Raw genomic sequence first — 26,025 nt, 5'->3', positions numbered from 1 at the left:
AAAAGTTTTCAAAAGCTTCATTAAGCTTTCAACAGAACACCAATCCAGGAAACAAGGTGGAGTACCCAAGTCAATAGTAAAAGAGGGATCATTTTGCTCATATGCATCAAGCACTCTTTGATATTTAATGGTAGTGCTGAGCATAATGTAGGTGCTATTCCACTTTGTAGGGACATCTAGTTGTAAAGCTGATTTAGCCCCCCCCCCCCAAATGAGTTCAGCAAGCTCTCTGCCTAGCAGGTGAGTTCCTAACCCATCTCACTACACCCCTCACCCTTTTCACTAACTCATTTGCAAACCTCAACCCATCTTTAACCACTAAGTTTAGGATATGGGCTATGCACCTCATGTGCATGTACTGCACCCTAACATGAGAAGAACCCCAAAATAACAGCTTGCTCTTAAAAACAACTCAAAGTTGTATCATTAGAAGAAACATTGTCCAATGTAATAGTGAATACATTTTTAATCGCCCACTCCAATAGACACCTCTTTAAGGCTTTTGCATCAAGCACCCTTCCACTTGTACTAAATGCACTTTCAGAGGCAATTGTGGATATAGGAACTGCAAGTACATATCTAGCCATTTTGGAGAGAATGTAAAATCTCTCACTCTGACACTTCCACCACTTTAAAACATCAAAATCAACAGATTTATCATCCTCCACAAGATTTTCACTCAAGTAAACTTGCAGCTCTATCTGCTTATTGCTTCCACCACCAGTAGTCTCCAATCTCTTTTTTTTTTTTTTTTTTTTTTCAGTTGACTCTTCAACATTGACCAAGGTCTACCAACGCAACTAGTAGCTTCAGTCTGGACAGATTCAGTAGAGGATTCACTCTGGGCAAAATTGACAGAATATGTAGCTGCATAGTCATTAAACAATGCAGCCATTGCATATTGGATCTTGGAAAAACAATCTTTGCCTTTCACTTCTCCATACAGCTGGACAAACTAATGAGGCATGTATTCCTCCTTATCTCTGGGGTCCATAATATTAGCAAAAAAAAAAAAATGACAAAGTTCATTTTTCTAAATCCCCCCAATATTTATCAAACTTGGTTTTCATTTGTGTCCCCATTGCCTATTAAGTATTAAATACATAAAGCATATAAAAAATTATAAGTTAAACACAATCAAGCAATGCAAATATGCAATTAACCAATTACAAAACAATTACAAGGTTTTACCCTTTTAGTCCCAGCATCATTTTTAAGCATATCTTCCAGCAAGCAACTGAGATTAGAGATCTCAAAGAAGAATGTGTTAGAAGTGACATAGAGAGAACCATATATTATCACTGTCATCTCATAAAAAGTTTTCAAAAGCTTCATTAAGCTTTCAACAGAACACCAATCCAGGAAACAAGGTGGAGTACCCAAGTCAATAGTAAAAGAGGGACCATTTTGCTCATATGCATCAAGCACTCTTTGATATTTAATGGTAGTGTTGAGCATAATGTAGGTGTTATTCCACTTTGTAGGGACATCATGTTGTAAAGTTGATTTAGCTCCCCCCCCCCCCCCCCCCCCATATGAGTTCAGCAAGCTCTCTGCCTAGCAGGTGAGTTCCTAACCCATCTCACTACATCCCTCACCCTTTTCACTAACTCATTTGCAAACCTCAACCCATCTTTAACCACTAAGTTTAGGATATGGGCTATGCACCTCATGTGCATGTACTGCACCCTAACAGGAGAAGAACCCCAAAATAACAGCTTGCTCTTAAAAAAACTCAAAGTTGTATCATTAGAAGAAACATTGTCCACTGTAATAGTGAATACATTTTTAATCCCCCACTCCAATAGACAACTCTTTAAGGCTTTTGCAATATACTCCCCCCTATGAGAAGAAACAGGGACAAAGGAAATTATTTTTTTCTGAAGCTTCCACTGGTCATCAATAAAATGTGCAGTAATGCACATATAATTAATTCTCTGGACAGAAGTCCATGTATCAGTGGTTAAACTGACCCTTTGGGTGCCTACCCTAAACAACTTCTTAAGATTTAGCCTCTCATCTAGGAAAATTTGGTAGATGTCCCTAGAAATTGTCCACCTAGAAGGGATTGAAACCTAGGACAAGCTACAAGAATAAACCTTTTGAACCCCTGACCCTCAACAAACCTAAAAGACAGTTCATCTATGATTAACATCTCACATGAGGCCCTCCTAATGACATCTTTATTAAAGACCCATGTCCCCAAAACCCCTCACAGGAGCCTTTGTTCCAGAAGTTGAAACAGTATTGAAAGTGAGTAGGGACTATGTGACAACCAAAAAAAGAAAAATAATAATAATAATAATAATAGTAATAATAATAATAATAATAATAATAATAATAATAATAATTTTCTAAATTCTATTTTATAAAATTCCAAAATAGCTATTTTCACTATTCCAACAAATTTTATTTTGAAAACGGTGTTTGAATTAAATATTTTAAATTGAGTTTTTTAAATAAATTCGACACCAAGATTTATACTATTTCGAAAATCCTAAATTTCGGGTACATTTATCAAGTTTTGACCCAAAAAGTCAATCTGAGTAAAACTGGAAAGGAACCTGTGAAACCTAAACCCATTTCATTTGCATCTCCATTTCTTTGAGCTCTGTAGAAGAAAGAAGAAGACATAGTAAGGTTTCTAGCCTTCAATCTCATCCATTCATTCCGTTTTCTTTCTAGTTTTCCATCTATTGTCTCCAATCTCTGGGAATCTCTCCTTAAGATTTGTTTGTATTGTTTGTTGAGGAGTTTAGGTGGTGAAGGAGGTGCTAGCTAAGTAGAGAGGAAAGGGGGATCTACACAAGAAAAAGAAGAAGAAGAAGCTAAGGTATAAACCATGGACTCCCAAACTATATTTTGGACTCTGTTAAATGCTAGAATGTTATTTAGATGTGTAGAAATATTAGATAAATGTTGTTGTTGAGCTATTTGTGAGTTATTGTTGATCTATGATTGATTTATTGAGGTTTGGAAGTGTTGGATTGCATATGTTTTGTCTAACAGGTGAAGAAGAAATGGGTCTTGTGCACACAATGGTGCACCAATAACCCAACGGACCTAACCAACAGATCTAGGCATGATCCGTTAGCCAGGTCCGTTGAGTAGCGGACTAAGGCAATGGATTTTGGCTAGATCTGTTGCCCTGCACCGCTGCTTGGTGGGGCTTCCCAAGCCCCGTCACCAAGCTCTGTCAGGCCAAAGTTGGTTCTGGCCGGGCCCTCTGTGGCTCAGCTACGTGTCTTTCAGATCGGGACTCGTGGGCCCTTGGCTCGAACACTTGGGCTCGTTACGACGCATTAATAGAAGTTAGTTTCGTTGAATTTGGAGTTAAGAAACATGTTTTACAGTTAGAAATGTGAGAATTGAATTCTTTGTTGTTGTTATTGTCTGTGAAGTATATCAGCAATTGAATTGAAGCAACTGAGTATTACTATTTGATTTGAGAAGCATGTCTAAGTACTTGATAGTATTTGTTGAGAAGCTTTACTAAGAATTTGAGAATTTGAGCATGATCAGTGCATGATTTTCCTGTTATACAGTGAGTGAATTGCTAGCATTTGAGTATGTTTTGATTTGAGAAGCATGTCTAAATACTTGTTAGTATTTAATGAAAAGATGTGTTAGTGTTGAGATTTTAGCATGAAGCAAGTGCATGATTTTCCTTGTTTCATAGTGATTGAAATGCAAAGTATGTTTTATAGTGAAGAACATGTTAGTAGATTTCATTGTTTAAAGTGCATTATTGGCTCTAAGTAAGCCTAAGATCTATTTCAAAAACCTATATTATTTTGGAAAAATCATTATCTAGTTGCATTGAGAAGATTGCATGATATTTGATTTTCAAAATGTGAGAAAGAGAAGTTGTTGATAATTATATGCATGAGTTGCATAAGTTAAAGAAGTTGCATGAGATATATCTATATGCTATTTATTGTGAAAAAAATAGTATTTTGGAGGGACTATGTCCTTTCGGAAGAAAAGAGAAAGAAAGAAAGTTTGAGAAAGGAAAGAAACGGTCATTGCGAACCGACAGATTATATGAAGTAACGAGGTCGATATTTCCGAGTTACTAGGTTGGATACTACCCGCCGGTCTTGGAATCCTAGATAGGGGGTGTGCACACTGACAAGTACGATACCTGATTCCACAGAGTTTGAGATAAGAACCAAGAGAGTGGTTCTGTGGGCGAGATGAGTATTAGGTCGGCTAGATGTCGAGCCCGGATAGGTTCGTTCACATATTGGTGAAGTTCCTACCTCGCCCATGAGTAAAGAAAGAAAGAAAGAAAGAAAGCGAGTCAAGAGACTCAAGAGAAAGAAGAGAAAAGCGAGTCAATGTGACTCAACAGAAACCTCCACATAAAAAGTGTTCCTTTTTACATAAGAGCGAGAGTGTATATATATCTATACTTATAGCATCATGATATGCATTGTTATATGTCTTGCATGACTCTCATTTAGAGTATGATGAGAAGTATAGTACTTTGTTGATGTTTATGAGTTGGCATGATATCATGAGATTGCTTGTTAAGTTTAAGTACCTCTTTATCTTTCAGTTTGAGCATGTGATTTGAATTATATGTTTAAAGCATGAGAATTATGTTTAAGTTGAGTAATTGAGAAAGCATGATTATTTGATGTATAGGTTGCAAGCATATAGAGTTGTTTATGAGCATGATTTGAGTTTGTTGTTTAAGTGTTGAAAGTATTTGAGATTAAGTGTGTTTGCCAAATGATTTTCAAATCTATATCTATAGTACTTTACAGGGTTGAGTGGCTTTATACTTAGCATATATTCATGCTAACGAGTTTATTTTCTACTTGCTTTTATAACCCCTTTCAGGTGGGCCCAGTGTTTGAGCGTGCACGAGATAGTATAGTGCGTAGATATGATTTGTTAGATTCTAGTTTAGATTCTGTTTGGATGTTAATGTCTAGATACTGATGTTTGATCTTTTGATGGTGCTAGGACACCAGGGTTTGTTCCCCAAGTACTTTTGTAGTTTTTGATGAGCTTGACTCTAGACAGTTACCTTTCTTTAACCTGTGCAGACATCGTGTGTGGTGACTGTGGCGGTGACACACGTTTGATGATTTAAGTTATCTAATCTCGTTTAATTGTCTTGTGAAGTTTAGTATTTGGGATTTAGTTTTAGAAAAGTGGGGTGTTACAGAATGCCTTGTATTTTTTGAATGAGGACTTTTAAGGCAGCCCAACATATGATTTCTCAGAGATAATGTGTCATGTTTTTTAGGCTCACATGCAAATAGCTTTGCACAGTAAAGGCACTTGCCTTTAATGACTTTCCCCTCATAATCTAGGATCTTTTCAAAGTGATCCCAGACTTTTGAACTAGACTCAACCTCCTTCCTCTCTTTTACATGAATAGCAGGAGTCACCTGAGGCTGCTGAGCAGGTTTCTCAGTGCCTTGGGCTTGTCCTCCATGTCCCTCTTGAGTTGAGGGTTGAGGTCCAGAATAAGGTAAATTGATGCTCTCCATCTAAAATGATGGGCATCAGTTAAGGGTCCAACAATCCAAGTAGGCAACAATCACATAAACATACAAAGAAATCAAGATTCAAACACTTGTTTGTGTCATCATTTATCAAGATTTCACAATTTCACAATCACATATTTACAGTACAAACAGTTAAGGGTCATACATCCATAAACATATCACGTATTGACTTTACAAAGAAATCCAAATTCAGGAACTTTATCCAGTTCATCATTATCTGGATTTCAGTTAAGGGCTTCCACCAATAAATGGAAATTTTAAGTTTCAACCTTGATAATTTCACATTCAAGCCTTAATTGTAGAAGGGACAATAGATCAAAATCATCACATAATATCATAAAATGATCATAGTTTCACACTACTTCGACCATAATATTGCACAATATATTCCAAATATCAAACTGCTTCCACAATAATATATCACAATATATCATAACTGATTAACTAACAGAACATATTCATAATATATCAGAATATATCATAACTGACAGAAACATATTCATAATATATCACAATATATCACATTACACATAATAAATCACAAATATAAAACTAGCGTTTGCGATACATATGAACAAATCACAATATATCAGAAAATATCCATAATATATCACAATATTTCACAATACATTTAATAAAACAGAAATATAAACTAGGGTTTGCGATTTACTTAGTTTCCCCCAAATATTTCCCGGAGAACAAGGACCTCTAATAAGTAATCACCACAAGAATGGGCTTCCACCACTCTAAGTCACCAACGGCCACCGAAGAATCGGAGATGACTTTCTCGACAAAAGTCTCACCGTCTTAGAGAGTGAGACAATAACAGAGAAGTCAGAGAACACAGAACATAGAGAAGGGCTTCCACCACTATAAGTCTCCAACGGCCACCAGAGAATCAGAGACGAGTAGACAACTTTCTCGGACACAAGTCCTACCGTCTCAGAGAGTGGGACAAGATCACAAGAACTGTTAGGAATATATTGTATAAGTTTTGATGAGCCAAATGTATTTTGTAGACCCCAATTTTATTTTATTTGAGTCAGTTTTGGTTCACAAAGTATAGTGCACCACTGCCATGAAGCCTACATGAAGTCTACGTGAAAGCAGTTTTGAAGGAAGAATAAATGAAAGCGGGATCATAGCTTAACAAATTTATGAAGCATCAAGTCACCAAAGGTTGAGATGGACGAGATGGTAGAAGACTTGTTGAAGCATGCCTAATGCGAGATGATCCATAGTTTGATTCTCATTGAGAGCAATTTTGGTGTAAAGATGAAATGCTATCGTGAAGAAGCAATATCAGGAGATGATGTCACAAGAAGGTAATACTATCATGAAAGAACAATTTTTATCGTGATAGTTGAGAATTATCGGATGATGACATCACGACTATCGGGTAATGACATCACAATGTGATAAAGCTAGTGGAGAACACGTGGAGGAGACAAGACAAAAGAATTTAAGTCTTGGATTTTATTAATTGGATATCTAGCTGAGATGGAAGAAGCCTTGCTAAGCAAAGCAAATGGTCCATAATTCAATTCCCACTCGAAGCAATTTTATGAAAACATGATATTGGTCCATGATATACAATGGAACGTGATATCTGGTCCATGATACAAGGTGGAACATGATAGCTAGCTCATGATATGAAATGGAACATGATATATATATGGTCCATGATACAAGGTGGAACATGATATATATAGTCCATGATACACTATTGGGACATGACATCATCAAAAAGAGCTATGACATCATGATAGAATTAGACAGAAACATTATTTTGAAGCTCTGTTTCTGCAGAAGAAGTCGAAGGAGAAGAAGAAGCTGATATACGAAGGAAATCTTTTTAATACTCAAGCAAGAATCAGCAGATAAATTATTTGATCAACTTGGCACATCAGATCAATAATTCAACAAAAGTCATGCCAGAGAAAATTCAAAATTGGAGGCTACCCATTCCACAGAAAAGCTTTGTCAGATTAAAGGAGAGCAACGACGAGATTTCTCAAAATCTTCTGACAGACGGCGAAATGATTTTTGCAGACCAAGTTGGCAAAATTATTTGATCAACTACAATTCAAAATGGACGATCGAGATCGAAAGTTGATCAACGGGCAAATAGCTTTCATCTGCTATAAATTGCCCAAGCAGACTTGAAGACAAGCACGAATCTAACAGAGATTCAGAAAACACTTGAACAACAAAGAAAATTATCCAATCAATCATCAAGTGGTATATTGAGCTATATAAGATAGAATCCAAGTCTGAGAGAAGAAATCTTTGTATTTCATTGTAAATCTTCTACTGAGTGTAGAAAAGGGGTAGAGTAACTAGGGAGAGTGAAAAACCCAGTTGGAGTGTAGCTTTGTGCGTAGCACTCGGTTGTAACGGGCAGAGTAACAAGGGGAGCTTGTGAAAACCCGATGAGAGCGTAGCTTTGTGCGTAGTTCTCGTGGTGTAGGAGTACAGCTTGGTGCGAAGTACTCGGGAAGGCGGAGTAACAAGAGGAGCTTGCGAAAAACCTTGGTGGAGTGTAGCTTTGTGCGAAGCACTCGGAGAAGTGTCGTTGGGCACTTATTCACTATTGTATCTGGGTGATCGAAGAATAGTGAATTTCCTCCTTGAAGTGAAAGGAGAAGAGTGGACTAGGAGGATTACACCACCTCTGAACCACTATAAATCTCTCTCTCTATTTACTTACTGCTCATATATATTCCTTGCATGCCTATATTATTTGTGAACTAACCCGTTACGGTTTATTGCGTATCTTTATCTGTCTGGGTTTGATAGTTCCCTCGTTTGCATGCAAGTGAAATTTTATATACATCATCCTACATCTATATTAAGTGTTTCTAACGTGATGCATGTATGAAAACTCTCTTGAGCACGACACAATTTAAAGCATAACACTTTGCCGTTACATTTCCGCTGTGCACACTCTAAATTGTTATACTTGTTTATGCTTGTTACTTAGAGTTGAAGTTACAAAGTGTTGTTTGCAGAAGAAGTTTGAAAAAGTTAGAGAAGTCTATTCACCCCCCCTCTAGACTTCTCGCCACCCTTTCGGGACCAACAAGAACAAAGAAGTCAAAGAACACAGAACAGGAAGAACCGGACAATCGGACTATCGGAGAAGAAGAGAGAACAGAGGATTACTGGATTAGAGTCTAGAGAACAGACTCACAGGGAGGACCGGAACAAATGAATGAGGGGATTGAGGGCTGAGGAGTAGAAAGAAGAACGATGAGGAACGATGAATGACTGAGCAAATGAAGTTAGGGGCTTAGAGCTGCAAACACTAACATATATACTAGGCTTAAACGACGTCGTACCCTAGGTAACCTAACCCTAACCCCAAAAAATATCAGATATTCGGGCGGGTCGGATATGAAAATATCCTACCCTACCCAACATCCCTTATCTGGCATCGTTTCATGCCACGGATCGGATAATGAAGTTTGGATGCAGATCGGGGTGGGTGGCCTTGTTTCGGAGTTCGGATCGGTCGGGTTATTCAGATAGGGTCGGGTTTGCACATCCCTACGGATAACTTTATCAAATAAAATTGGGAAAAGATTCAAATATGTCCCTAAACTTTACTAGAAAAGTCAACTAGACCCCTAAACTTTTTAAAGGTGTAATTAAATGCATTAACATGTTATTTTGGTGCATTGAAACCCAAAAACCGATTAGTGAATTGTAATAATATGTCACTAGGATTCCAGTTATCCTCTGGCCAACTCCGACACTATTTTCTGTAATAAAACAATCGATGACCGGTCGTTGGTTGCCTTCGAATTAATAGAGAAGGTTGGTTGCCTTCTCTGTTGATTCGAAGACGGCCAACGACTATTTGCCAGTCGTCGGTTGTGTTGTTGCCAGAAATAGTGTTAGAGTTGCCTAGAGGATCGCCAAAGGTTGATGTAACCCTAGTGATCTATTATTACAAGTCGCTAACCGGTTTTTGGACTTCAATGCACCAAAATAACATGTTAATGAGTTTAATTACACCCTTACAAATTGTAGAGGTCTAATTTGACTTTTTTGATAAAGTTTAGGGGTCTATTTGACCATTTTTCGTTTAAAATTAAATCCCAAAGTAATATTACATCCCTACAATCTAAAATAAACATACTGCATAATATTGTTTTGATTGATTTCCTTTAGCGTGTAACGCTCCCTGGTGAAATGGATTGGTTGAACAGTTTGTATAATGTAAAGAGCAAAACATGAAAAGAAAGAGACAATGTAATGGCCCGCAACAATTTTTATTCCAACCTCAACTCAAATACAAATGATTTAGTATATATAATATATCTTTATAACGAAAGGTATTAAAGGCAATCATAAATCTTCAATGGTTACATAATCTATTCACAATGTCCACAATTAGTACTATATATATATATATATATATATATATATATATATATATATATATATATATATACATACCGCCCAAACTTTTTTACTCAATTACTTAAATATTTTAATTATTGGTCAAATAATTAATAAATCGTATTTGGTAACCAAATAATATTGCATATTTATGGTATTGCCTATGTGAATACTATGCAATACCATAATTATGAAATATCTTAATTAAGACAGAGTATATATATATAGAATCAGTATCCGTTTATTATTTTTTCAATTATATATTTAATTAATTTTAATTATAATTATAAAAATATTTACATAATATTAATTTTATATATGGTCAATTTTTTTATGGCTATAAAATGATAGGATTTGCCTCCCCTGTACTACTCGATCAGAGGTTCAAGAATCAGATTCTCTCTCTAAGGCTTTTTCAAAAATGGTGGATTGCCGTCATCGTTCCCGGTCCCAGCACAAGAGAGTGTCCCGGTCCTGGTCGGCATTAACATTTCCTTTCGTATGTATTCTCTCTCGGTTTTCTTTTCAAATTATGAGTTTTCCACGTGTATGTGTATGTTTATCAACACGTCTTCCGTGTGCAGGTATTTCAAAAACGAATAGAAATTGTGTCAGGAACTATTTTCATATATTGGTTATTTGAATTCGTCCACACTCCACATAGATAATTTGTTTTGTTTTTTTTTTTTTTTTTTTTTGGATTTTCCAATAGGGAAAATGACACTTTTTACTTCTGAGTTATATACTTATAGCACTTTTTCCCCCTCAATTATTTAGGTAAGCACATTAGTCCCCTCAATTATTCTAAAAGTGGTGTTTTTTCCCCCTGATATATTAAATTGACATTTATACCCTTAAAGTAAACATTTTATTTATTTTACTTCTCCAACAAATTATTGCGTATATGTAGGGATGACCACGGTTTTGTTTGAATTGAACCGGATACTAAAGCAATCGAATTAATAGTTTCCAATTATGATTCAGATCTAGAACCCAATATTTAAATGTCAATTTATTAAAATTATGTATCAAAAAAATTGAATCTTGAACCGTGAACCTGCGGTTCCAGATCTGATTCTCAATTTTGAACCGTCTTTATTTTAAAATTTTATTTTTTATTTTAAAATAGTATAAATTCAACAATAAATTTATTTTATTTTTTCAGTTCGGAATATAAACCGTCCGTTCCGGTTCATGATTTTAATAAACTCTAAATATCGGATTTCGATTCTAAATTGTAATTGGAATATTTCGGTTTGGTTGCTATAGTGTTTGTTTGGTTTGAACCAAATTATGGTCATAATTTGTTGAAAAAAAAATAAATAAAATATTTATTTCAAGGGTAAATATGTCCATTTAATATTTCAGGGGGGAAAACAGCCACTTCAATAATTCAGGGGGAGGGGGGGGAAATGCTATAAGTATATAACTCAGGGGGAAAAAGTGTCATTTTCCCTTTCCAATATTTAAATAAGAAAAGTGGTTTGTAATAAAAAATGTTGATATATTCTTTCTTTTTTTTTTTTTTTTTTTTTTTTTCTTTTTTTTTTTTTCTTTTTTTTTTTGTGTGGAGAAGATACGGATCTAGAAAGATTGATCGGGAAGCAATAGAGTTCGTTGCTCATCAAGTGGATAAAGTTTGAGGAGGGACGGATTCTGTGTATATGTAGAGAGATATAGAGGGAAGTATGATAAGAATACAGTAAAACCAAAATGAAATTCAAAGCATTTTTAGTTGTCAATATATCAAAGTGTTGAACTTTGTTTCGATTCAATCTCTTCGTCTTAAAGTGTGCATTTTCTGTAATAAGAGAGTAGTTTGTCTCTCCCTTCAAGAGGTTTTTCTTGGCATTAAAACTTTTTTTGGGGCCAAAAAAATTATGAAGTACTGTAGCTTAGTTTGAATAGAGTATTATTTTGATTTTATTCTTTAGCTGACTTCCCTTGATTCAAATCACTTTTCTAATGTGAAATAATGTTATTGACTTACCATGTTTGCTTCGATATGCTAAGTCATTTAAAATATAATAAAATTTATAATTGTAATACTTTCATAATAATATTGAATAAATATTAACCATATGTTTAGATTTAATAATATATTATATTAAAAGATTAATATCTAATATAGTGATGGTTAATACGGATAAACCATATATAAGCATAATCTAATATAGAAAAATATTCATTATTAACCATATATAACTTAGGAAATAAATAAACTTATTGAAACTTAATTATTTATAACTTCAACTTTAATCTAAATATATGGCTTTAAATATATATAGTTTTAATATCCGAAATTAATAAGATTTTTCTTAATGTGGATCTATATATTTTTTAATAATTTTAATTTAATAATATTATACCTTAATTATAAAAATTCTACCTAACAACTTTAGTATTACATGATATACAATAATTACCATAAATAATATTTAATAATTGACAATTTGTATTAGGCAATAAAAATTAATAGTTAATTATTATGTCAATTATAAAATTTTTTGTACTGTGAACAAATTATTTTTTATTATTTTGATTTAATAATATTATTATATCTTATTTATAAAAATTAAAAGTAACACTTTTAGTGCTATAGATGTGACTAATAATTAACTTAATTATTAAGGCAGTTAATATATATTCAACTTTAAAAAATCTTCAAATATATGAATTATAGTATCATGGAATCAATTAGTGGGACAATTATATTAGGCAATCTAATTAATAATTGACTTTTTAAATTATATTCCATTTTTAATAATGAGTATTTTCCTAAGTATATACGTACAGAAATTATGCTTATCAAATATAGAATTAGAAGTGTGTGTGTGTATAATTGAAATTATTTTATAGAAATTTCCATATATATATATATATATATATATATATATATATATATATATATATATATATATATATATATATATATATATATATAAAAGCAAAATCCTCATATTTAATTTTTTTTCTGTCCAAACTTTTGTAGTTAATTAATTAAATATTTTATTGGTCAAATAATTAATAAGGCTTATTTGGTAAGAAAATGTAAAATGGAAGTTAACTAAAATATATTAATTGGTAATATTATGTATGATATTATTTTTTATAATATAATTAGTAATATTATTGTTCAAGTATAATAAAAATCCTAATTTTAATTCGTAATATAAAAAAAATCATAATCGTGACCAGCCCTCTTAATTTATAATCTATACTATAATTAGAAACAAAATCATATTTGCCTTATTTTCAACACAAACAATAATAAATAGTAAAGGTAAATTAAAAAAAAATGGAAATTAAAAAGGAACATGAATATTTCACAATAATATTCTACATTTTCAAATAAAAATGAAACAAAAATTAGGTAAATTGGAAAATAAAATGAATATTAATAATTGACTCAAAATTAAAAATTAAAAAAAGAATGGAAATTAGGTTAATTGAAAAAAAAAATAAATATTAATAATTAACAGGAAAAAATGATCCATAATTGACTAAAATGGAAAAGAAAATGGTCAGATCATTACTTTTTAATTTTTCACTATAATATTACACTGTAGAATAAATCAAATCACAATTATATCATAAATATTTCACAAATTTAAACAATGGAACATAAATTAAAATAATAATATTCTACATCATTAAGTAAAGGTAAATTTAAAATGAAAACAAAATATTTCAATAAGAATATTGTACATCATCAATAGTAAATGTATATTTTAAACAATAGTAAAGGTAAATTAAAAATAGAACAAAAATATTTCAATAATAATATTCTACATCATCAGTTAAAAATGGAATGAAAATTATGTAAAAATATCACTGCATCTGATTTCTAATTGACTCATTGACTGAAAAAGAAAAAATAATTGACTGGAAATGAATATGATATTACTAATTGACTGAAAATATAAAAGGATTGACTACAAATAAAAAATGATTCATAATTGACTAAAGTGAAAAAATTGGTCAGATTATTGCATTTTAATTAAAAATTGGACGAAAATATTTCAATAATAATATTCTACATCATCAATACTAAATGCATATTTTAAACATTAGTAAAGGTAAATTAAAAATGGAATGGAAATATTTCAATAATAATATTCTACATCATCAATTAAAAATAGAACGGAAATTAGGTAAAAATATCACTACATCTGATATTCTAATTGACTAATTGACATAAAATAAAAAATAACAATTGGCTGAAAATGAATATGATATTAGTAATTGACTGAAAATATAAAAGGATCACTAATTGACTGATATTCTACAATTATATATTTTCACTCGAGTCACCCATCGTAATGGACTGAAGATGTTAACTATAGAGGAGGATTGACAAGATTGTGTTGCTACTACCAATGTCGTATACAATGAGGTTTCAATAATGTGTAAATACAATCGGTGATATTATGTTCTTTTAAATGACAAAAGTGCCATATATCTGGACAAAAAATATATTTTCAATACAAATTAATTAGGATAGCAATTCATTCCTATAACTAAGTTGCTAAAGAATGAGTACGTTTGCCTAATTTATAAAAATACTAAACAATGATAAATAAAATCTTCAAAGTTAAGCACCGCATGCGTACATCTACACATTAGCTATTAATTTGAGCAATTATTTACTCAAATTCAAACAATGATAACATCAAAACATATAAACGATCCAAATCATATTTTCAATTGCATTGTACTATATAATATTTGATATTCTAATCTAAATAATTATATATCAATTCAAATATTCTTAGGGGGTGTATTCAATCATGACTTTTGTAGAGTTTTAAAGACTTTTAAAATTATAGATTTTAATAAACTTTTATTGACTTTCATAGAGTCATTCAAAACTTTTTAAAACTTTATAGGACTCTATAAAAGTTTATATAAAAAATATTTATAGATTTTTATCAACTTTTTATTTTAAAAAGTCAACAAAAGTCATTGAAATTCTAAATTGAATACATCCTTAAAAACTTTCAATGATTTTGATTCTTATCATTTATAATTTTCTTACAAAACATTTATAATATATCATAAAAGTCTTCTTATTATACAATTCTTCACACACATCAATATTCTCAACATTATTATTTTTATCCATAGTATGCTGAGATTTCTATGCTAATTACTTAATCATAAAAAAATGCTAACTACTTTTATTTATATATATATATATATATATATATATATATATATATATATATATATATATTAATAAACATCAACAAAAAAAAATCATTTCATTAGAAATTCATAACAATATTAAACAATAAAATTTATAATAAAAGAATTGATCAAATAAAATATTTAAAAATATAATTACTTGCATAAAATAAAAAATAGAAATCTAATATTAATAATATATATAAAAATTATATTTGATATATTGCTTGGCATCACACAAAATACTATTATTTGCAATAGCAATTTGAGATTGCGAACAACAACAAGGTGCTACTGTTTGCAACCCCAAATTGTTGTTGCGAACAGTAGTTCGCTATTCGTAGTAACATGTTGTTAAAAAAATGAAAAATATATATTATGAATATAAACATAAAAAGAATAAAAATCAAAATATATAAGTATTTATATGAATATTATGGAACATATACTAAAATTTGACGATGAAAAATTTGCTTTGTTCATGTATTTAGGGAGAATTAGAGAAAGTTAGGGATAAAAAATTCATATAAAAAATAAAAATCAATATAAACAAGCAATAATGAAGTAAAAATAATATTATTTCGAATTTTTAGATGAAGATTGTAAAGTTTAGGAGAGAAAGAAAAATTAGTAGAGTTTAGATATGAGGAAAATATAGGATAATGAAGAAAAAAATTTATTGAATTTAGATATGTTTATAAACTTTAAGTAGGGAGAAAAAATAGAGTTTAAATAGAGAGACAACGTTCAAAGTTGTTAGAAAGAAAATTTTGAAATCTTGGGATTGATGGTTGGATTTCAACTATTTATATTTGAGAAAGAAAAGTCTACAAAAATTTTGAAATTAAAAAGTCTACAAAAGTTCATAACTTTTTGAATACCACATGAGTTTTAAAGACTCTTTAAAAGTCTTAATCGAATACCATACGATTTTGAAAGACTCTTTAAAAATCTTGATTGAATACCGCCTAACTTTTAAAGACTCTCTAAAAAGTTTGAATTGAATACCTCCAAACTTTTAAAGTTCATAAAAGTCTTTAAAGCTTTATGAAGTCATGATTGAATACACCCCTTTAATATATTACAACAAATCCATTCCGTGCACCGCACAAGCACAAATACTAATATTTATAACAATACTAGTTTTTCTACGCGCTTTGCGCGAATAGGATAATGCCCAATACTTACTTTTAAATAAGTATTTCAAAGTATATCAATGTAATATTATATAGAAGATGTTCATGCATAGGTAAATAAATGTTGAATTTGTTTATTTAAATCGGTAATTTAAAGTATATAAATGCAAGATAATATATGATAGATTGATTATATATAACTGTCACAAAAATAAATGTTTGCAACTTTGTAATAACGTTAATCTAAGTACTAAGTCTAAAAGCGATAGTCTAAATAAATACTATTTTTGGTTTAAATGTTTCTAATTCTCTTTTAGGTAGCATTGTTATTGTTTTCATTTTTAGTACATGTCTTCTTCTTCTTTTTCTTTTTTGTTTTTTTTTTTGTTTTGTTTTTTTTTGTTTTGTTTTGTTTTGTTTTGTTTTTTGTTTTTTGTTTTTTTTTTTTTTTTTTTTTTTGTTATTGGTAGTGTGTCATGTGCAATTGGTTTATTGGTAGTATCATAGAGGGATTCATCATGCAATGAGATTATGGTGTATGAAGTTTTAGATTTGTCTTTGTTGTGTATATGACTGAGATCTTAGTTGTGCTATGAACTCTTTATCTTACAAGCACATGTTGATATTTGGTAGTGGTAATTTTCCCTACATGTTTCATGTGTTGTGAGACATCTAATTCTAAATTAATTAAATGCATATATATATATATTTTTTTTTGTTGTAGCTACCAATTTATTTTTTAATTTAAGTAATAAGAGCAATAAAGTGGGAAAATTATGATGTGGAACCGTGTCCACCTTGCAAGGTGGACACGGTTCCAAAATTGTTCATAATTATGAATATATAGTTCAAAAATTATGAACATAAAGTTGTGAACATAATTATGAACATATAGTTCTGTAATTATGAATATAGAGATTCAATAATTGTGAATATGAAGTTAAAAAATTATGAATATATAGCTTTATAATTATGAACATATAGTTCAATAATTATGAACATAGAGTTCTGTAATTGTGAATATAGAGTTCAATAATTATGAATATGAAGTTAAAAATTATGAATATATAGCTTTATAATTATGAACATATAGTTCAGTAATTATGAACATAGAACTGTGTCCACATTGCAAGGTGGACACAGTTCCACGGCATACTACCGAATAAAGTGGCGTACATACTTTTCATTCCCAATAATGAAATCATTGATTTTTTTTTTTTAATTTTCATTTGTTGTTGACACAAATTGTTTTGAGAGTTTGTCAAAGACAATTGCTGTCAATTGATGATGATAATAAATAATTCAAAATATAAGGTTACAATAGATATTGTTATAATAATATAGTAAAAATTAACTTATAAATTTCTTTAGAAGTTTTTATGCATTGATAAAAGCATAATTGAAATATTAAGTTTTGTTCTCAATAATCAAAAGAAGATTAATTAAACGAAAAAAAAAAACTGAACTTAAATTTATTATTTTTTAATGAAAGAAAATCAAATGATTATCAAAGTTCATGATTTATAATCATTGAATGCTATGTATTTAGTCGGGCTAATTATTTGGCCAAAGTTTATGTTAAATTTTATATTTTATTTTTTAATACATTTTAACATATTCGTAGTATATGTTTAACAATTATGCTAACTCTAATTGGAATGAGGTTCGAACCTAAGACCTTTCTTATAGAAATTAATGAGTAAGTTAAGAATAATAAATAGTTAACGGAATATTCCGTTAATAAAGTTTATACTAACGGAATTTAAGGTTATTTAAGGAAAGAAAATAATATAATAAAGGGTAAATAAGAAAAATCATTAAAAATATTGAAATCAAAATACTATGAACCATTCATTTTAAGAAACAAGTAGTACCGATATTTTTTTTATTCCAGTTAAGGGCCTAACATTATTGGCTCTTATTATAATTGTAGAGATAATTGTAGATTATAGATGTAGATTATCATAATCTCGTACTACGTATAATGATGTAATCTCATGTTACGTGAAATTGTGAATTAAACTCCTCCTTAATGGCAATGACAACTTAAGGAAAAAAAAAACGAAAAAAAAAAAGAAAAAAAGAGTAAACATAATGTACAAATTAATAATGTAAATAATTAAATTTATGCATTTTCTAGTCCTGTTAAAATCTTATTAGATAGATATCTAATAATTTAAATTTGATTAAATTAAACATTAAAATACATACTTTAAAAATTTCATTTCAACTCCTTACTTTGATTTTATTTGCAAATGGTTTTTTTTTTTTTTTTTTTTTTTTTTTTTTTTTTTTTTTGGTATTGGTAGGATATATCCCGACCGACATGCCTCGGTTTCTCTTGTTCTTTGTGCAGGTTTGACAGGTCGGATATTCTTATAGAAGACGGTCGGACCCGACCAGTGGACTTCTCGACCGATTGCCTTCGCCACCGACTAGCTACCCTTGTTAAGGATCTCGAGAAGAGGCACGTGGCATTGTTACACGTTGACAGAGAGGGCTCGCGGGATGGTGACACGTGGATGCTACATTGCTACGTGGGTTACATGCCGGCCGGCCGGAGCTGTGTCTCCGGCCTAGCGGCTATAAGTACCCGCGGCGGCTATAGTGTAGGGGACTTTTGGAACAATCGATAGATTATCTACAGAGCTGCCCGACCGCAGTTAGTCGGCCCTCGAGATAATCACTTAGATTGTATTAGGTCCTTCTTGATCAATAAAAGACTTTATTTGCTTTGACTTGATCGTATTAAGTACCTTGACCGCTTAACACGTGGGATTAGTACTATCATTTTGGCGCCGTCTGTGGGGATCGAACAAGAAAGCTATCGTAGACGTGTCCGGATCCCGATCAACACCATGTATCCATTCATGTACCAAGCACTCGAGGATGACCAAGCGGATGCAGCAAGTTCATCCGACCATCAGCATACGCAATATCAGGTCAAACCGTTGATCTGAACCTTAACTTATCACCACCTCATCCGGCGGCACAGAACCCGGTCAATTACATTCAACCGGTATACCCGCCGCCCGGTCCACAGTATCCGTTCCCCGGCCAGTACCCATACCCGATCCCTCTTCCACAGTATGGGTGTTGGCCCGGAATGTCGATGTATTATCCACCACCGGTTGGATATCCACAATATATGCCTGCGTACACGGCTCCAGCTTCCGCTCCTCCGATTTACCCGACCATGCCGACCGAGCCGGAGCTTCATCCTGCTACCTGGGCTAGGAGCTCGGCTCGTTCGAGGTTGGGGTCGCAGCGTGCCGAGGCCATGGAGGAACCACGGCAGGCTCAGCATGTCCAGCCGGAAGCGCATGCTCAGGTAGTTAAAGACCCTGAGATAGAAGCCAACCGGGTGATGGCGTTCGAGCGACTCCGACCAGCAATGCGGCAAAGATTGGGACCGTAGGATCCAAACAGACGCTCGGTTGATTCGCCCATGCGAGCGGCAAGCCAGGAGGGATCGTCTCGGCATAGTGGGTCTAAATCTCATCGACGACGACGGGCTCGGGAACCAACCCAACCGGCCATACAAGACGAGACCCGAGGATTGATCAACGAACTCCGGGCAGAATTCACTCGCTGGCAGACCGAGCACACTGTGAGGCCTCCCACCGATCATTCAGCCTCTCTCTTGAGGACACCCTTCACGGCAGAGATTATGGCCCAGCCTTACCCGCTCGATTTGCGCATCCCCGGCAACAAGGAATATGATGGGCGGATAGACCCAGAAGTTCATGTCAACACCTACTACGGCAATATGATGATGATGGGCGTGTCTGACGCCGTGATGTGTAAGGCTTTCTACTCCACGCTCACTGGTCGAGCGGCGGAATGGTTTAGAACGCTACAACCGGGCTCTATTTCTGATTTTGCCAATTTGGCGGCCAAGTTCATGCGGAAGTTTGTCACTTCCAAAGTTATTCGGAAGCCCTACATGTACCTTGAGAAGGCCAAGCAGTTAGAGGGGGAAAGCTTGACGGAATTTCTAGTCAAGTGGAAGGCGGCGGTCGGGGAGGTTGAGCCGATGGACGATTTGACGGCTATCCACATGTTGCATATTTCCCTCCGGGCTGGTTATCTTTATCAAGATTTTATACTCCACCCTCCAACCACTTATGAGGAAGCCCTCCGTAGAGTGACGGACTATGCCAATGCTGGTGAGGCAAATGTCGTCAAGAGGTCGGGACATCATCCCGGAAGCCTTCCGGTCGGGCGGATCATCCGTCAGAAGATCATTCCTGACCCCGTACCCGACCAGGAGAGTTCAAGACGTTGAACCGATCAGCGGCGAAAGCTATGCAATACGCCCAGTCCTGCAACCTTATCCGTTTACCTCAACCGGGACCAGATGGGCCGGATAAGACAAAACATTGTGCCTACCATCGATGTGCAGGACATAACACGGAGGAGTGCACACATTTAAAACAGCTGTTGGAAGATTTGCTGAACTTGGGAAAGCTGGACAAATGTGTGGGGAAAAGAGAAGAGAACAAAAGAGTGGGCGAGAGAAAAGATCAAAGGCGATCTCATCATCGCTCCGATCGTAGAGATCAAGATCGACGGGATCCCGATCTTCCATCTAGTAGCCGACCGGCGTCGAAACCGACCATCCACATCATATTCGTAGGTTTGGAAGATGCTTCCCGACCTCGGGAAAGTTGCCCGGTCGCGATCGTCGACTCCCGGGAAACCGGTAAGAGGCAAAAGATGGAGCCCATCACCTTCACTCTGAAAGACCAACCGGAAAGCGGCGATCATGGAATGGAAGCCCTGGTTATCACGATTGACATTATGGGAACTAATGTTCAGAGAGTAATGGTGGACACTAGGAGCAGTGTGAACGTCCTTTATTTGGACGTGTTTGAGAAGTTAAAATTGGACAAGCAAGAGCTGATTCCGGTCGACGTGCCATTGTCAGGATTTACCGGGGCCACCATTCGCCCCGAAGGCAAGATCAAGCTCCCGGTTGAGATTGGCACCCCACCAAAGTCAGTGAAAACGGAGTTGGAATTCGTTGTGGTCAACCTTCACTGTGTCCACAACGTCATCTTAGGTCGACCGGCCATTATGAGGGTCGGCGGAATCATATCGATGCCTCACTTTTGCATGAAGTTCCCCACCCCTGCCGGGGTCGGAGTTGTGCGAGGCGATGTCCAATCGGTTAGAAAATGTTATACTCGGGCAGTCAATCGACGTGATGCCAGTTCTTCCCGGGTAAATACCATTATCAAGGAAACCGTCGGAGATCGGAAGGAACAACCCGAGCCCTCCGAAGAGATTGAAGAGGTTTATTTATCTGAGGAACGACCGGAGAGGAAGATCAAGATTGGTCGGGCCCTTACCCCCAAGCTACGAGTGGAAGTGCTAGCGATCCTTCGGGAATTCGCTGATGTATTTGCGTGGGGGCCTGAAGACATGCCCGGGATCGACCGCACTGTAATTTGCCACAAACTAGCTGTAGATCCCGCAGCGAGACCAGTCGTGCAGAAGACTCGGCATCTATCATCCGATCGCCGAGAGTTTGTTCGAGAGGAGGTGAAAAAGATGGAGGTCATCGTACATATCCACCCGGTCACTTATCCTGAATGGATGGCCAACATTGTACTCGTGCCAAAGCCTCCATCCTGGAGAATGTGCATAGATTTCGCCGACCTGAACAAGGTGTGTCCATTAGATCCGTACCCGTTGCCGAGCATCCATCAGATGGTCGATGAGACGGCCGGGGCCGAGCTGATGAGTTTTATGGACGCATTTAAAGGGTATCATCAAATCATGATGAACCACGAAGATGAAAGTAAGACGGCTTTTGTCACACCCGATGGGTTGTATTACTATCGGGTCATGCCGTTCGGCCTCCGAAATGCAGGAGCGACATATCAAAGGATGATCAATATGCTCTTTGAAGACCTGCTAGGCCGAATAATGGAAGCCTACATTGACGACATGCTGGTGAAGAGTCAGAACCGAGCTGACCACACTCAGGATCTCCGACAATGTTTTCAAATCATGAGGAAATACCAGCTGCGATTGAATCCCAACAAGTGCACGTTTACGGTGCAAACAGGAAAGTTCCTCGGCTACATGATGACAAAGAGAGGAATAGAGCCCAATCCCGCCAAGGTCAAAGCTATTCTTGATATGCAACCACCCACGACCGTTTGGGAGGTGCAACAGTTGACCAGCAGGTTGGCTGCCTTGAGCCGTTTCCTTTCAAAATTGGCCGAGCGCACCTTACCATTCTTCAAGGTATAGCGCAAAGTTAATGGGTTCGTGTGGGATGACGAGTGCCGAGTGGCTTTTGACGAGCTCAAAGAATATCTAATATCACCGATCGTGTTGTCAAAACCCGAGCTCGGGGAAGAACTGGATGTCTATCTCGCCGTTTCCGATCGAGCTGTAAGTGCGGTTCGGAGGGAGTGCAACGACCGGTTTACTATGTGAGCCATGCGCTCCATGGTCCCGAGCTCTGTTACTCCCGGCTAGAGAAGATAGTCTATGCTTTGTACATAGCGGCAAAGAAGTTGGCCCCCTACCTTCAAGGTCGAGTCATTCATGTGTTAACCGATCAGCCGATCGGGGCAGTTCTCCGCACCGCTTCTTCTTTTGGACGCATAGTCAAGTGGGCGCTGATGCTGACTCAGTATGCAATTGAGTACCGACCGAGACCAGCTATAAAGGGTCAAGCTTTGGCAGATTTTTTGGTCGAGTGTACCACTCGAGAGACACGACCCCCGGCGGTCAAGGATCCTGAGGCGGCATGGTGGTTGTTGGCCACCGATGGATTGAGCAGCAAGAAAGGATCAGGTGGGGGAGTCGTAATTACAAGCCCGAAGGGTTTCAAAGTCTACTATGCATTGATGTATCAGTTCCACCCAACCAACAATGAAGCCGAGTATGAGGCCTTTGTCAATGGCCTACAGTGTGCTCGAGACTTAGGGGCTGAATACATTCGGGCTCACACTGACTCTGCACTTGTGGTCGGACAGGTCTTGGGCGACTACGAAGTCAACGGAGAGCGGTTGCAAGCTTACCGAGATCTCGCCATGGAGAAGCTAACTTTGTTTCGGGGGTACAGCGTTCATCATGTTCCCCGACTGGACAACGCCAATGCCGACATCTTATCTAAGCTGGCACAAGATGCCCCTGAACACATGTCCATGATAGCTCGGATCCTGATGATCCTGAGGCATAGCATACACCGATTGCCAGTTGCACCTATCTAGCCGGCCGAGGAAACTTGGATTTCGGATTTAATGGAATATATCCAGCACGGTCGGTTACCAGACAACCCTCAACGCGCCCGGAAGGCCAAGTTAAGAGCACCAAGGTTTCAAGCTCAAGAAGGTCGTTTGTATAGACGGTCGTATGGAGGTCCATTGATGCGTTGTTTGACTTCATTCGAAGCGGACCTTGTGATGAAGGAATTGCACTCGGGCATTTGCTTGGCGCATCAAGGAGGTCGGTCACTCGCTCGACGTATTATGGTGATCGGATACTATTGGCCATCTATTCAGCTTGATTGCGAAAAGCTAGCAAGAGGGTGCGAGACATGCCAGTTATATACTCGGATGCCTGGACGACCGGCTACGTTCTATCAGCCGGTCACGACCGCAATTCATTTTACTCGTTGGGGGGTGGACATTTTGGGACCTTTCCCACAGTTAACCGGTCGGAGACGTTTCGTCATCGTGGCTATCGATTATTTCTCCAAGTGGATCAAGGCTGAACCCTTAGCCACGATCACTTCTCAGCAGTGCGCCAGGGATGTTATCTCCCGGTTCGGTGTGCCCATTCATCTGATCAGTGACAACGACCGGCAGTTCGTAAGCCAGTATTTCCACAATTTCTTGGCAACGAACGGGACAACCTCAGTTCGATCGTCGGTGGCTTACCCGCAAGGCAATGGACAAGTCGAAAACGCCAACCACACTATCCTGGAGGGCTTAAAGAAGAAGTTGCACTCTGCCGGTCGTAGCTGGGCGGATGAGCTCCCGTACGTGCTTTGGACATATCGTACGACCCCGAGAGAGGCCACGTTGGAAACACTGTTTGCTTTAGTTTATGGAGCTGAAGCACGATTACCGATCGAAGCATGGATCCCGACCGCCAGGGAGCGATCTTATAATGCGGAAGAAAATGAACACTCTATGGCCGTGGATCTAGATGGTGTTGAAGAAAAAAGAGAGATTGCAGCTCGGCGTATGGCCGAGTACCAGAAGAGAGTCAAAAACACAAAGGAAGTCTGGGTCAATCCCCGCTATTTTCAAGTTGGAGACTATGTACTACGACGTCGAGAGGCAAGCCAACCGTTAGAAGGCGGCAAATTAGCTCAAAATTGGGAAGGCCCCTATGTTGTTGCGGCCGTTGTTCGCCCGGGCACTTACCGGTTGGAGACAACGACCGGGAGAGTAATCGAGGGCACTTGGAACTCGGAAAACCTTGTACTGTTTAGACATTAATGTAATTACATAATTGTAGATGGAGTGGGGGCTCAACCTGCGAGTGGGCACGTCCATCGTTAATTGTCTTTGTTAGGTTTGTAAATATTTGACCGTCTACGTACAGGAATTAATAATGTAATATCGATCGGTGATTGCTCGACCGTTTGTACACGGTGGTCCGATCGGTTTTCGCATCAGTTAAATGTTAAGTAGTTTTGGTTAAATCTACTTCAAAAGTTGATCTTGCTCGTGCTACGCCAGACCGAGATTCAGCATCAACAATCGAAGAGGGGTGTAAGCCCCACGACCACAATGTCGCTTAAACTTGCCCGAATCTACCGGGATTTGAGTTCAGTTATAACTGACAAAGGTACACACCTCTCCCTCGGTCCCGACCGATAGGGGTACAAACCTAAATTGGCTTTAAAAAGTCGCCTACATTTCAGCCGGACAATTAATAACGCTCGGCTTACTACGCTCATCTTCGGCGGACATTCGGGTCACGCCATCGATCGGGGAAATCAGAGCTTCAAGATACATACCCGATCAGCATTACTTCTTTCCACTGTTGCACTCACTCGTGCCTCATGAGCACGGCGAGTGTGGGGGCTAGGGGAAAGGGCCAGGCCGAGCGGTCGGGCAAATGCCCGGTCAAAAAGGCCAGGTCAGAAGAAGACCGGTGGGCCACTAGGTCGGGCAAAGAACGACCAAGAAGTGATTAGTTAAAATCGTGAAAGTCGAACAAGACAGAGTTTGACAAAAAGTTAATTTTATTTAATAATAAACGTGCCCGGTACAAAACGGGACCGGGCTCCCGAAGGAGTGCACTTCAAAAAAGAAAAAAATAAACTATTACATGGTCGGCAACTACACGACCGTGTCTACGTTCTTCGCAGCGCTACTGGGCTCGGCCGCATCCTCAACAGATGGCTCGGTGAAGGGCGCTAGGCCGGGGTCGGCAACCTCGTCCGGAAGGGTCGACAGCACGGACTTCAGATCATCACCCTCGAAAACCTCTTCCATAATGGATCGGGTTTCCTCTCGTATAGTCCGTTGGCCGGACTTGAAGGCCCAATGCCCGAACATCCAGATCATGTCCTCCCCGACCTTTGTCTTCATTAGTTCTTTGAAGAACTTTTCACCCGATGCTTCATCCCGGCAAAGGAACTTTGCAAGGCCCTCAAGGTTCCCCAGTCGGGACTTGAGGTCGGGCGCCTCTTTTAGGGACGCCCCAGTAGATTTCTCGGCAATAGCCAAGGCCTTTTCGGTCGACTTTAGCTTGTCCCGAAGATCGGTGATTTCTTTCCCTCGTCGATC

At 36.5% G+C, this 26,025-nt stretch overlaps 1 long non-coding RNA gene across 1 annotated transcript; it reads left to right on the top strand.

Moving 5' to 3' along the window:
- The first annotated feature begins 1,572 nt into the window (after positions 1-1,572).
- LOC109179855 lies at positions 1,573-24,226 on the top strand. The gene is made up of 4 exons (XR_002053992.1): positions 1,573-1,980; positions 6,950-6,952; positions 18,695-18,702; positions 24,217-24,226. It is a non-coding gene; the product is annotated as an uncharacterized LOC109179855 (long non-coding RNA).
- The last annotated feature ends 1,799 nt before the right edge of the window (positions 24,227-26,025 follow it).

Source organism: Ipomoea nil, unplaced genomic scaffold, assembly GCF_001879475.1.
Source record: "Ipomoea nil cultivar Tokyo-kokei standard unplaced genomic scaffold, Asagao_1.1 scaffold0980, whole genome shotgun sequence".
NCBI classification, from domain to species: domain Eukaryota; kingdom Viridiplantae; phylum Streptophyta; class Magnoliopsida; order Solanales; family Convolvulaceae; genus Ipomoea; species Ipomoea nil.
This window is presented reverse-complemented; position numbering and strand designations above follow the sequence as displayed.